The sequence below is a fragment of the Chinchilla lanigera genome, unplaced genomic scaffold, assembly GCF_000276665.1.
Source record: "Chinchilla lanigera isolate Chin_1 unplaced genomic scaffold, ChiLan1.0 scaffold00012, whole genome shotgun sequence".
Classification (NCBI taxonomy): domain Eukaryota; kingdom Metazoa; phylum Chordata; class Mammalia; order Rodentia; family Chinchillidae; genus Chinchilla; species Chinchilla lanigera.
In genome coordinates, this window is record NW_004955413.1 from 2,797,890 (window position 1) to 2,809,938 (window position 12,049).

Sequence of the window (12,049 nt, forward strand, 5' to 3'; positions counted from 1 at the left end):
CTGTTTCACTGGACATGTTCACAGTCCAGCTCGCTGAGGAAACCTGCCACTCCACGTTGACATGTACTTAAGCCCCAGAGCCTTCCTTTCTTTTGTGGATTAGAACAGGCTAGGGGGAGCAGAGCCATTGAGAATGGCGCTAATCCATCCAATTGGTGATCCAGACAACAAAGGCAGTGTTGGAAAGAATGTGCATATTCTTTGCAGTCCTAACTTGCGAAGAGTGCTGGTTTTGTAACAAGTTGGCCCAGACAGCTTCCTGTAAGGACCCTGGCTTTGGGCCTCAGTGTCAACCCCATTCCCAGGACTGCACTGCCAAGTCTGGTGCCAATGAAGAGAGAGTTTTCCTGGCTCCGCAGCTCCAGGTCTTGGCAGATCTCACCCTCTCCTCTGCCTGCAGTTCAAGGAAGATGGTTTCAACTCATGAATCATAAAAATTCACCTTGCAGAGTGTGTGACTTGGTGGCTTTGGTATATTCACAGTGATGTGACCATTGTCACTCTGATGCTAGAATGTTTCCATCGCCTCATGCTCATGAGCAGTGGTTCCCAAGTTCCTCCCTTTTTTTGCCCTCCAGCCCTAGAAACTACTGGTCTCCTCTTTATCTCTCTCTATCTGCTTCATTCAGGCATTTTATATAAATAGAATCTTACAACATGTGACCTTTTGAATGTCTGGATTCCTTCATTTACCGTAGTGTTTTCAGTGTTCATTCATGCAGCATGTATCAGTACTTCGTTCCTTTTTATGGGCTAGAAATACTCTGCACTAGGTTTTGTTTATCCTGGTGAGTATTGCCGCATTCATAGAGCATTCTGGCACTAGTCTGAGCTGCATCTGAAACCTATAGACAATAAATAGGTTCCTCCACTTCCTGATGGAGAGGCTACTGTGACAAACCTTGTGTTTTTAGGATGTTTACTATGACAGACCTCAGAAGATCTTATCTGTAGTGAGGCAGAGGAGGAGGATAGTGGGGTTTGAACATTGTTCTACCAAGTGGGAGAGAAATGTCAGGGCCATCCAGGGGACCACGGTGCCAGAAGCACAGCTGGCCCATCTGATTCTCTGTATGCCTCTCCTGTCCCTAGCTCTGTCCAAGCAGAGCGGGTTCCCTCGGGAGTTGAAAGCCAGCAGTGGTTTCAATCTTCAGCTCTGCTGAAGATCAGCTGACCACGCTTTCCTGGAAGGTACAGGTGCTGCTGATAATGGCCTCCTGCACATCGCCGCGGACGCCTGCAGTTAATGACATGAATGATTCTGTTGTTCTGGCTAGTGATGGCCTGCACCGTGCAGATCCCCACTGTGGCATCCTGAGGCTGGCAGGACATGGCCTGGCCCCTGTGAGTCGAGGTCCCAGTCTGCTGTCTATGCCCAGCATAGACAGGACTGGGAGGGGAGGCTGCCAGACCACAGGGTGCAGTGCTCCGCGGGGCATCAAGGGCTGGGAGCCCAAGGGCAAAGGAATAAATGAGGCCAGGGATGAGCCTTCCCTTCGGCAGTTTTGACCCTCAGAGACTCTGGCTGCCTCCTCCCAGCAGGTAGTGAGGTGAGGCCCTGGGGATGCGCAGGATGTCTGGCTCACGGCCCGAGCCCCTCAGTCATGTCCCGCAGCCTCTCCTCCTCCTCAGCTCCTCAGCGGCCCAGGGCTCTGCTCGCACCCCTCTCCGCCCCAGCAGGGCTTCCAGCTCCTCTCCGGGACTCCTATCTGGCTCGCTCCTCCCCGACTGCCCAATCCTGCCGCTTCTCAAGGAAAAGGGAGAGGAGAGCAAAGTAGGAACACAGAAACGGTGTGATTGGGGCATCTAGGACTGATCAAGGAAGAGACATAAATACTTAATGGTATTTAGAGAAAAATGCGTTAAATATACATGTGCAGGGGCTGGGGATTTAGCTCAGCGGTACAGCGCCTGCCTGGCAAGCGCGAGGTCCTGAGTTTGATTCCCGGTTCCAGAACCCCACCCCTCCCCGCCTAAATAAATAAATAAACAAATAAATAAATAAATATGTGTGCACGCGCGCACTCATTCGTCTCACCTGGTTTTCTGAAAGATTCTACTTAGGAGTGAGTTCCTCGGGTTAGGAAATAGCTGCCCAGAGTTGCGCCTGAAATCTGCTCTACTTAGGACGTGCGAAAGATGTTCGTACACATAGGTGTCTGTTTATTGGATAACCGCGCTACTCTCTAAAATTTTACTCTATTTGATAACCGTGTTGCTCTCTAAAAACTTTGAAGCAATTTAGAACAATAATGAAACAAAGCCAGGCTTAGTGTGTCTCATCTGTAATTTGAGCAGTCCGGGAGGCTGAGCCAGGAAGATGGCAAGCCCTAGCCCAATCTGGGAAACTGAGCAAGATCCTGTCTCAAAATAAAAAGGGTCAGGGATGTATAGATGTAGCTCAGTGTAAAGGCCCTGGGATGACTCTCCAGAGAGAGAGAGAGAGAGAAGGAGAGAGAGAGAGAGAGAGAGAGTTAGTTTCTTCTGTTCAAATGAGTATAGGGAGCTGACCACTCTCCCGACTTCTGGCCCAGCTACTTATTCACAGTGTTTCTGCACCTCAGTTTCCTCATGGTAGAGGAGGTGTCAGTATGCTGTGTTTTCTTGAGGACGAGAGGCACTGGGGTGTGTGAGTGGAGACTGGTCCTCGGTGCACAGACCGGACCTAATAAGCAATAGCTGTCGGTAGGTTGTGGGCATCTGTGTGCACTGCTCCTTGTAGTGCAGGGCTTTGCACCTGCAGCTTCCAGCCAGTGGCCCTCACAAGGGGTTCCTTCTCACCTCAGGACCCCAGGGTGGCAGAAAGAATTTCCCACAAGCTGCAGCCAGAGTCCTGTGATCCTGAGGGTTGAGCAAGGTGTGTGGGTGCGTGTATGTGCGCATTCGTGTGTGCGTATGTGTTTCTTGTGCCTTTTATTGCTTTGCTCAGGGAAGGCAGACTCTATGGTGGCATCTGATCACAACCTCACTTTACAGTTATACAGGCTGATGGGCAAACAGCTCTCTAAGCCCAAAAGACATTGGATTGGGGTTAGTGGGTGCTGAGTGATGGGTCCCTTACAGCAGATGGCTGGCTGAGCTCTGGGAAAGGACACTCGATCCCCAGGCAGCAGTCATCTTGTCTGAAGCTTACAGCTCCACTCTTATGACTGACCAGCCTTCCAGGCACTGACCAAGTCATGGGCATCATAGTGTCAGGTCCTGCCCAGGAGCTGGAGGGTGGAGACAGCTGAAACATGAGCTGGAGAGTTCAGTCCTCACGCGTCGACTCCTGTAGCTTGCTGCTGCCCCACCAGTCTGATGAGTGGAGTGTGGGGTCCTTTTTCCCTGAGTGTGCAGCTGGCTTTGGAAGATCACACTCTCAGCCTGAAGTCCTCGGTACAGACAGTGTCTGCCTTGGGATTGAGGAGGAACGCGCAGAGGGGCCTTGGAGGCTGAGGACGCAGCTGACGTGGAGCACGCAGTGGAGGGGGAACCCCGGAGAGTTGAGGGGGACGGGTGTATCCAAGAGCGCGTAGATCTTGCACAGGGAGGGTCTGCTGGAGCAACGGCACCCTGGGAGTCCCGCGAGAATAGCTCTGACTTGATTCTGTTGGAGAATGAGACCAAGGCCTTGTCTTCTGACTCTAACAGGCACCTTTCCTACACAGTGTCAAAGCAGGGTGAGAGTGTGCAGGCACGAGTACAAATGGGTGTACACAACACCAAGTGTGCGTGGGCCACCGTGTCCTAAGCACCTTTTACTTTTGCTGGGTCTTCACGGCTCTTAATCCTCTTGGCACTGAGCAGACAATGTAGGGTTTAAGTATACTTGGACTTTTACAAGTCTGCACAGACCATGGTGTGCCATCTTGTCAGAAGGAGAAATGAGGCAGAGGATTCTAAAGAGTCTGGATCCAGGAGCTGCCCTTTGGGCGCTGAAATGAGACCTATGGCACAGACTGCCCAGACTCCGTTCAGCAATCTGGATCTAGATTTGGTTCTTTCCCCTCATATCTTAGAAGGAGGGGAAAGGGAAGTTATTTGGGCAAACGGCCATTTGAAGCTCTTCATGCTAGGTTGACAGAGGGGGATGGCAGGAAAAGCATTGCCTGTCTGGGGCTCCCTGCTACTCCAATACTCCTTTAGACTCTGTGTGAGTGGAGAGCTAAAGTGTGGAGATTCAGCAGGTTAAAGCCAATGAAGCAGGTGAGGCAGCTCGTGTCTGTAATCCCTGAGCTCTTGGAGCCCGAGGCAGGAAGATCGCAAGTTCAAGGCCAGCCTGGGAAATTGACCAACTTAGGGAGACTCAGTCTTAAAGATAAAAAAGGGCTGGGGATGTAGCTCGGGGTGAAGGCCCTGGGTTCCATCCTCACTACCAAAACAAACTAAAGGAAAAGAAGAAAGAATGGAGAGGGAGAGAGAGAGGGAGAGAGAGGGAGAAGCAGAGACATAGAGAGACTTAACTCAGCTGTGCGGGACAGAGGGCAGAAGGAGGAGGACTTGCACTGAGACAAGAGGGCGAGGCCTGAGCTGGAGGAATGGGAGAGGCCTGAGCTGCCCCCTGCCTCGCCTGCCTGCTTCTCTGATAGCAGCCTTGTGCTGTGAGGGCAGAGTGTGGGCCACAGGTCACGGGACACTAGGGGAAGGAGCTGTGCATCTCTCCCCTCACCATGGCACTGGCACCTGAGTTTCCCTTGGCCCTCTTGGAGATGACTCCAGCACCCTTGTCCTGCGAGTGTCCTCCCTCCTCCTGCCTCAGAAGAGTCTTGCTCTCTCTGTCCCTTGGGCTGTGAGAATGGTGAGGTGCCCAGTGCAGGGAGGATGTGAACATCGGCCTCCGTCTCGGGTCACTGTGTGTGTGGGTGTGTGTGGAGGGCGGGGCTCACTGCAGATCTGAGCACAGAGCACAGGAGTAGAGAGCTTCCTGGAGGGAAGGACTGCCCTAGGTCAGCCCTGGGCCTGGAGCCGGGGGAGCCTTCCCAGAGAGCCACCACTGACCAGCAATGGCCAGCTCAGCTCGTCACCAGCAGGCCGTGCGGAAGAGCCCAGGAGGAGCCCCAGGGGTGAGTGACTCACTGGAGGACTGGAGGTGGCTGGGCTCGGTGGCGGGCGGGGGAAGCCGGTGTGCTCAGAAAGAGCTGGCTGTGCAGAAGGAGAGAGGGGAGGAAAGGGGATGCAGGAGATCACCTGCATGATGCACAGCCCCCACAGCCCTGTCTCCGGTCCCGGCAACCCGCGGGCCACGGGGGCTGGGAATCCCAAGTGCCCACACTGAGGATGGCCCATGGAGTCTCCCAAAGGTGCACGCGAGCACTCAGCCAACGTCCAAAGGCAAGAATGGCGGGAGGCAGCAAGGCTAGTGCTTGTGCTAGGGGCACTGAGGAAGCCGGGTTTCTTAGACCCCAGAGGGAAGCAGTGGTGGGGGTAGAAATCCTGCTTCTGTGTATCAGTGCTCCTGATGGCCAGGACCATGGAAGTCCAGGAATATGCACCAGGCTTTCAGGGGTAGGCAATGGTGTCCAGCAGTGGGAATGTCACTTGTCCATCAGCCCAGCCTTGATGTCGGCCTTTCGGGGATGAGCCGTGGGGATGAGCAGGCCTTGGAGCTGGGTGAGGGGAGGGCGTGGGTGGTGGGGAGCAGCTGGCTGTCATCCTTACCTTGGCTTCTCTGAAGTCTCCTCATCCGTCTTCTCCAGGTGCTGATGGGCTCTCGTTTCATCTCCATGGCACCCTCAGAGGCAGCGGGACCCCTTCCTCCCCACAGCTTGGCTTGGTGTTTCCCAAGCTGTATGCTCCATGAGGTAAGGCTGGTGAGGAGTCTGTTCCTTCTTGGAGTGCCCAGGGTAGACAAAACCATGAGCTTGTGACTCAGAAAGCTTGGAGGCCTTGGAGGGGTCTGAGCTGGAGCAGGGACTCTGGTCCCTCTTCGGCTATCCCATTCGCCTTAGTAATGTCCATTCTGCATCTCCTTCATGGAAGAGCAGAGGTCAGCACAGCAGAAGGAGAGAGTGGAGTGCATTATTCCTCACACCCAGAACTCTGCACCCCATTGTCTTCCGGGCTCTGTGACCCTCTGCCTAGCTCCCCCAGCCCCTACACCCGGGTTCCTCCTGAGGCACTGAGCAGTCACTCAGCCAGCAGAAAATGAGCATGGGTTTTGTGCCAGGCTGCTCACATTGTGGCATGAGGGCTGATGGGTATAAACAGCTGGGTGTAGGCAGGCAGCAGCTGGGGCGCTCCGGGGACCAGCAGGCGGCAGGAAAGCTACTGCTCCAAGTGCTTCAGGAGGATGTGCTCATGGGACCTTCACAACAGCACTGATCCAGCCACAGGGGGTGACATAACTCAGTGGCACCGGAGCTCTCCACAGTTCCCACTGGCCCGGGGCTCTCACCAAACACCACTGCCCACATCCTCCAGCCTCTGCGGGCTATACCCCTAGGCCCCAGGTCTGGGCTCACAGCATGTTCCTCCCAGAGCTGCCCTCCTCCCTGCCTCCTCCCACGCCTGCATATCCTTCAGATTCAGGTCAGTGTCAGATCTTTGCAAACCCCGAGGCCAGGCTGTTTCCCTCCTAAGATCTGTCTAGTTCTTGTTACAGGCTTCCACTCTCAGCCTGGGGCGGAACATCTCTCCTCAAGTCCACTGTGACTGATGTCCTGGAGAAGTACTTGATATTATTCAACACACTCTTGTCCAAAGACCAACAGATGATGACATCCAAGCTCCTTACAACAGCCTCCAAGGGCCAGTTAACCCTTATAACCCTCTCTCTTGTTCCCTGGGGTAGGAACTGCCACCCAGTCCCCTGGGCTCCTCACTAGCTCAGGAACTAAGGAGCCAGCTCCAAGCACCATGCCTTCTCCACCTGCTGTGGAACCATCCCTTCCCTCTGTTTGCTGAAGGCCTCTTTGCTCTTCAGTCTCTGCTGACTTCCGGAACACTTTCTGTTCTTCCGTGGCACCAACTTTAAAGGTTAGGATGACTTTCCACATCCTCAGTGAGGCTCTGAGCTCCCTGGGAGTCATGAGTAGTTCACCCCAACCCCTCAGCACCTTAGGGCCGTACCCATTGGAGGTACCGAGAGTGCGCCATGTTTGTAGTCTGTATTTGTCTGCATTAAAAAAAATAATCAGAAACCAACAAGTTGTGTGCGGATCCCAGCCTCCAATCCAGCCATGAAGGTTGATGTGGCTGGTATGCTCACCAAGAGTCCCTGGGCTTGGAGAGTGGGGCAGTGTCCAGAGCGTGATTGAGTTTGACGTCAGCGGCACAGGCCCTGGGCGTCAGTCCTCGCTGCGGTGGGGCGGGCTTTATAAGCAGCTCCTTCCCTTGTAGTTCATGGTCCCTGCACTGGTGACAGTAGCTGCTCTTGCCAGCTGCGGACCCCACTGGAGTGAGCCCGGGATGAGGAGTGGCATGGGTGAGAAGCACTGCAATGTGGCTCCCCAGAGCCTTCTGATGGGAATCGCTGAGCTGGCTGGATAGGCGTGGGCTTTGGCGTTGGACAGCTTCAGACCTGCCTTGGGATCTTAGCTCTCCAGTTACTTGCCATGAAGTACTTAGAATTCCTGGGCCTCTATGTTCTTATCCATGAAATGGGAGTAACCATTCCTACCATGTGAATGGAAACTGGAGAGGAGGCTGAGTTTGATGACGCAAGTTGATACTGTATGTTTAGTACTGATTGGCACGCATGAGCCGTAACTGCTTTGTTATTGTTCTGTTCTGTTTCAGCTGCAAGCGGAACACAAGGCTTCCTCACATCAAAGAGCTGAGGTCTGACAGGTCCCCAGGCACTGATGTGGAGTCTGAGGGATGAGCTAAGTATGACTTGAAGGATGGTTTATGGGCCAGCACAGCCATCCCTGGGAGCAGGTTTGAAATTCACAAGCTCATGGACAACAAACGAGATCCTCCTGGGCTCAGGATGGGGCTGGACGTATTTGGAGAGTTCTTTTGTGATTGCGCCAGGAGCTTCAGGCTTACTGGGGAGCAGCCTAAGGAAAAGTAGCCATTGTGGGAACAGCCAGAGCTTAATCGGATCGATAGGTGGAGAGACCACAGCCTGAGTGAACTTCCCCTACGTGACCAGCAGGTGGCGGGCGTGCACCAGTAGCGCTTCCCATAGGCTCCTGCAGGACCAGGCCAAGTAAGATCCTCACCCACCGGCAGGGCAGCCGAGTTTGGGGCAGTGTTAGACTCGCCAGGTGAAAAACTCTTCCATGGCCTCCGTCCCAGAGCCTGGCCCTGGAGGCTGCTGTGGCACTAGGGTAGCATCTCACTGCCACAGCCTCCCAGGGAACCCCAGGTTTGGTCCCAGGACCTGTACATATGTCCTCATTAACTCTACCAGGAACCGGGTTATGGATGAAGTTAAAATGGAAAACTGAACACACTGTAAAAGCCCTATTGTGTGGCAAGGGTCATCAGACAGCAAAAGATATCTTCATGTGTCTACGAGGGGAAGGAACCCTGCTTGTGAGTCAGAGGGCTCGCAGGACCCAGGGGCTGGATCAGGATCGCAGTGGTGCGGTAGCAATGAAAGCAGGGGCCTTGTCTGATCAGCCTCTTGCTGAGCATTTTCTTCCCAGAAAGGACAGGATACTGCGCAGAGCATGGTCTCTGAAACCAGGATGCTAACAGTACCATCTGGCTACCTACTAGGAGTGTGTCTTTGGGCATGTTACTTAACCTTTTGGCGCCTCAATTTCTCCATTTGTAAAATGAAGATAATAGGACCATAACTTGCATCCATTATGCAGTTTTTAAATGATTTTTGATACACACACTGGCACATACAAATAGTTCATGCAAAACGTATGTGTACTGTCGTTGCCCTCCTTTCATTTGAGTCTCTCCTTCAATAAAATGGGCAAAGTCACCTGGTGCACCTAGAAGATATCAGCTGAGCTCCAGAAGAAGAATTCAGGGTAAGAAGGCCCAAGCGTTGACACCACCCCTTCTTCTTCAGGTCTTCTTTTTCTCACACACGAAGCCAGCCTGGCTCACCTTCCTCATGTCTGCCACCACAGAACGGTGCTGTTCATCTGGCGGCCACAGCTCGATGGGGCCCTGGTGTCAAGGTAAGCGATGCACCTCTGTGCCGGCCTGTGGATGCATACACCTGTCCTGCCCCTTCAGTGCCCCTTTGTGAGGTCCTGAGACCCAGCCTTGCCCCCACTTATCTCTTGCTCCTCAGAGCTCCCGGACACCCATCCCTGGGGTGAGCAGGTGGCTGCTGGGAGACACAGTACAGGGGGCGTTGCAAACCCATTCCCTCAGCGTCCTGCTTCCCTGCCGCCATCATGAGCCTCCTCAAGTGGTTATGCCAGAAATCCTCAGCATGAGACCTGAGAATTTCTTCTTTTCTTCATAGTATTTGCAGGTTGCTCTCAGCAGCTTGAAGGACCAAGACACAAAACAGAAAACCGAAGCAACTGCTAGGCCAGCTGCACTTGTCTGCCTCCATCTCACCCACCCACCCCACCTTCATCAAGATGCTTAATTCTTTCTGGGCAGGGCCTTGCTATGTAGTTCAGTGAGGGGTTGAACTTACTTTATAGCCCAGGTTGACCTCGAACTCACAGCAATCCTCTTGCTTCAATCTCCCGAGTGCTGGGATTACAGGCATATGCCAACATTCCTGGCAAGGTGCTTAATTCTTTGGTCCACGTCTCCTGTGCTATGGATTGGCTCCCTGGGACTTGCTGTCTGACCACATATGAGCACTTCCCATCCCTGGGTCTTTCTTAAATCCTCTAACTTGTGAGGGTCTCCCAGTAGCAGGAGGCTGGGTGTGGCAACGTGGCTGGAGCAGTCGGTTACAAATGAGAAGTCTTATTAACCACAGACACAGAACAGCAGCACCCAAGCCTGATGGGGGGTCAAGCTGAGCGCTGTACCCAGTACCAATCTTCTGACATGAAAACACAGGAACCTGGCACCTGGTATCAGTCTTCCTGCTTGGGACGAAGTGGAGCCTCCTGGATCAGCTACTAAGATGCAGAAAGACGGCAGCATCTGACTTGTGACCTCTTGCTCCCAGAGCAGCCCCTGTGCATGCAGAAGCATCTTCTCTTTTCCTTTCAAGGCACCCTTTTCTCCCTGAGCACTTCCTTTGTGCTTCTTGTCCTTTTTCTTATTTCTACCCTAAAATAAATGGAATCTTTCACATCCACCAATTGTCCTGACCAGTTCACTGATCAGGACAGATGAGGACTTGGGAAACACTGCTGGTCCCTAATCCCCCCATCCGATAACATCACTACCCTTCTTCTCCAATCCTGGAGCCACCCTCATTCCCCCCCAATGTGTGGGACTCTGAGCAAGTGACTTTCATGCTCAGGCCTCAGTCTCGTCACCTGTGGAGTGAAGAGCTCAGCGAGGTGACCTCTGAACACTCATAGCCTGTGACTCTGTGAACACTGTGGGGCCACAGGGATCCCAGAGCTTTGTAGCTTGGGAATCATTTTTGCCAGATGCTGTGGCAGCCTGAGGTATCCCTCAGAGGTCTGGGATGAACTGGGCGTTTTGGTCCCAGCATGGCATGACTGATGCTTAGACTCCTGGGTTGGGCTTTGAGGTGCTTCCTCTTCATGGGCTGTTGGAGGCTTGACCTTGGCCAAGACCAGAGGAGCCGGAGGAGGATCCTTCTCCTTCCTCAGCTCTGCTGTGACTGCTTTCCCCTACCCCCCAACCCCAAGCTTGCTTTTTCCCAGGGTCAGTTTGTGGCTGTCTCTGCCTGCAACCCCTACATTTACTCACCAAGTGCCCCTTCCCTGGCTGGTGTAGCATGGCCTCCTCCTGTCCACCCACAGCTGCCTCTGCCTTTCACAACTTCCCTCCAGATGCACCTGAAGAACGAGCAGGAGAAGGTAACTGAGCGGACAAGCTGGAGCCTAAGACTAGCAGAGCTGTCTTCATGGAGACACAGGCAGAGGACAGCGTGGCTCCCAGCCCACCTGTGCGAATGAAGCAGACTCCCAAGGGACTGCATTTCCCCCAGCAAAGGAAGGAGAGAACTGCCACCTCCCCAGAGTTCAGGAGGAGAAATGGACCCATCTCCCATGCTCACACCTGCCAAGGCGCTTTGCGTGTCGACGTGTGACTGTTTCTTCATCTCTTTCCTCCATTAGACATCAGCCCCTCACGGGGTCCCCTCACTTGACAGCATCTCAGCAAACAAGGCTTTGGCCCTTGGATTCTGTGGCTAGCAGTCATGAGCTTTGTGAAGAACAGGTCTGGCAGTAAAAGGGTCGATGATTTGATATCTAACCTTGCCGTGAGAAAGTGGGGCTGAGTATACCCATGAATGAGCACGAGTCTTTGATTTCTGGTGTGGCTGCATCTCTGTATATATTTTTGTTCCCAGTCCCACGGATAGGCTTTTCTTGTTTGTCTTGTTTTTATTGACCTGTGGTACTAGGGGTTGAATCTGGGGTCTTCACACTAAACTATATCCTCAGCCCTTTTTATTCTTTATTTTGAGACAAGGTCTTGCTGAGTCATTAAGCTACTCTAGCTCTGCTCGAACTTGCAATCTGCCTGTCTCAGCCTCCTAGGGGTGTGCTGCCATACCCAACTCTGCAGGGGCATTTATGTATTTGTACAGTTGTATGTGTGTGTGTGTGTGTGTCTGTGTGAAGAGGTCAAAGAAAAGGGCCATGTGTACATATTTAAATACTGTACTTGTTTTCAAACACACACACATGTACACATACACATTTCCACTTGTTTTTTTTGTGTGTGTTGTTTGTTTTCATCCTGAAAAGTTACTGGAAGCGCAGCATTGGCCAACAAAAGCTACCAGGTTCAATGCTTCTCCTGTGCCAGCTGGAGACTTGGAGTCCACTGAGAGACCTCTGAATACATGCTTTACCAACAGCCTCTGAAGAGGGTGGGGACAGAGGACTCAATCACAGGTAGCAGAAGCAAATGTCTGCTGGGTTTTGTGAACCCAGAACTGGAGGAGTTCCTGGAAAAGTTTGCCCAGGAGCTGGCTCTATGCCTTGCATATTTTTATCTCTCTTCATAATTGCTCCCTTTGCCTCTTTAGTCCTTATTT

General features: G+C 52.9%; 1 long non-coding RNA gene across 2 annotated transcripts; it reads left to right on the forward strand.

Moving 5' to 3' along the window:
* The first annotated feature begins 4,364 nt into the window (after positions 1 to 4,364).
* Positions 4,365 to 11,395, forward strand: LOC102008079. 2 transcript variants are annotated; one of them, XR_260052.1, is made up of 5 exons: positions 4,365 to 5,045; positions 5,679 to 5,783; positions 6,773 to 6,957; positions 7,720 to 9,068; positions 9,362 to 11,395. It is a non-coding gene; the product is annotated as an uncharacterized LOC102008079 (long non-coding RNA). The 2 variants fall into 2 exon arrangements; XR_001233052.1 differs by having other exon boundaries at positions 4,365 to 5,783.
* The last annotated feature ends 654 nt before the right edge of the window (positions 11,396 to 12,049 follow it).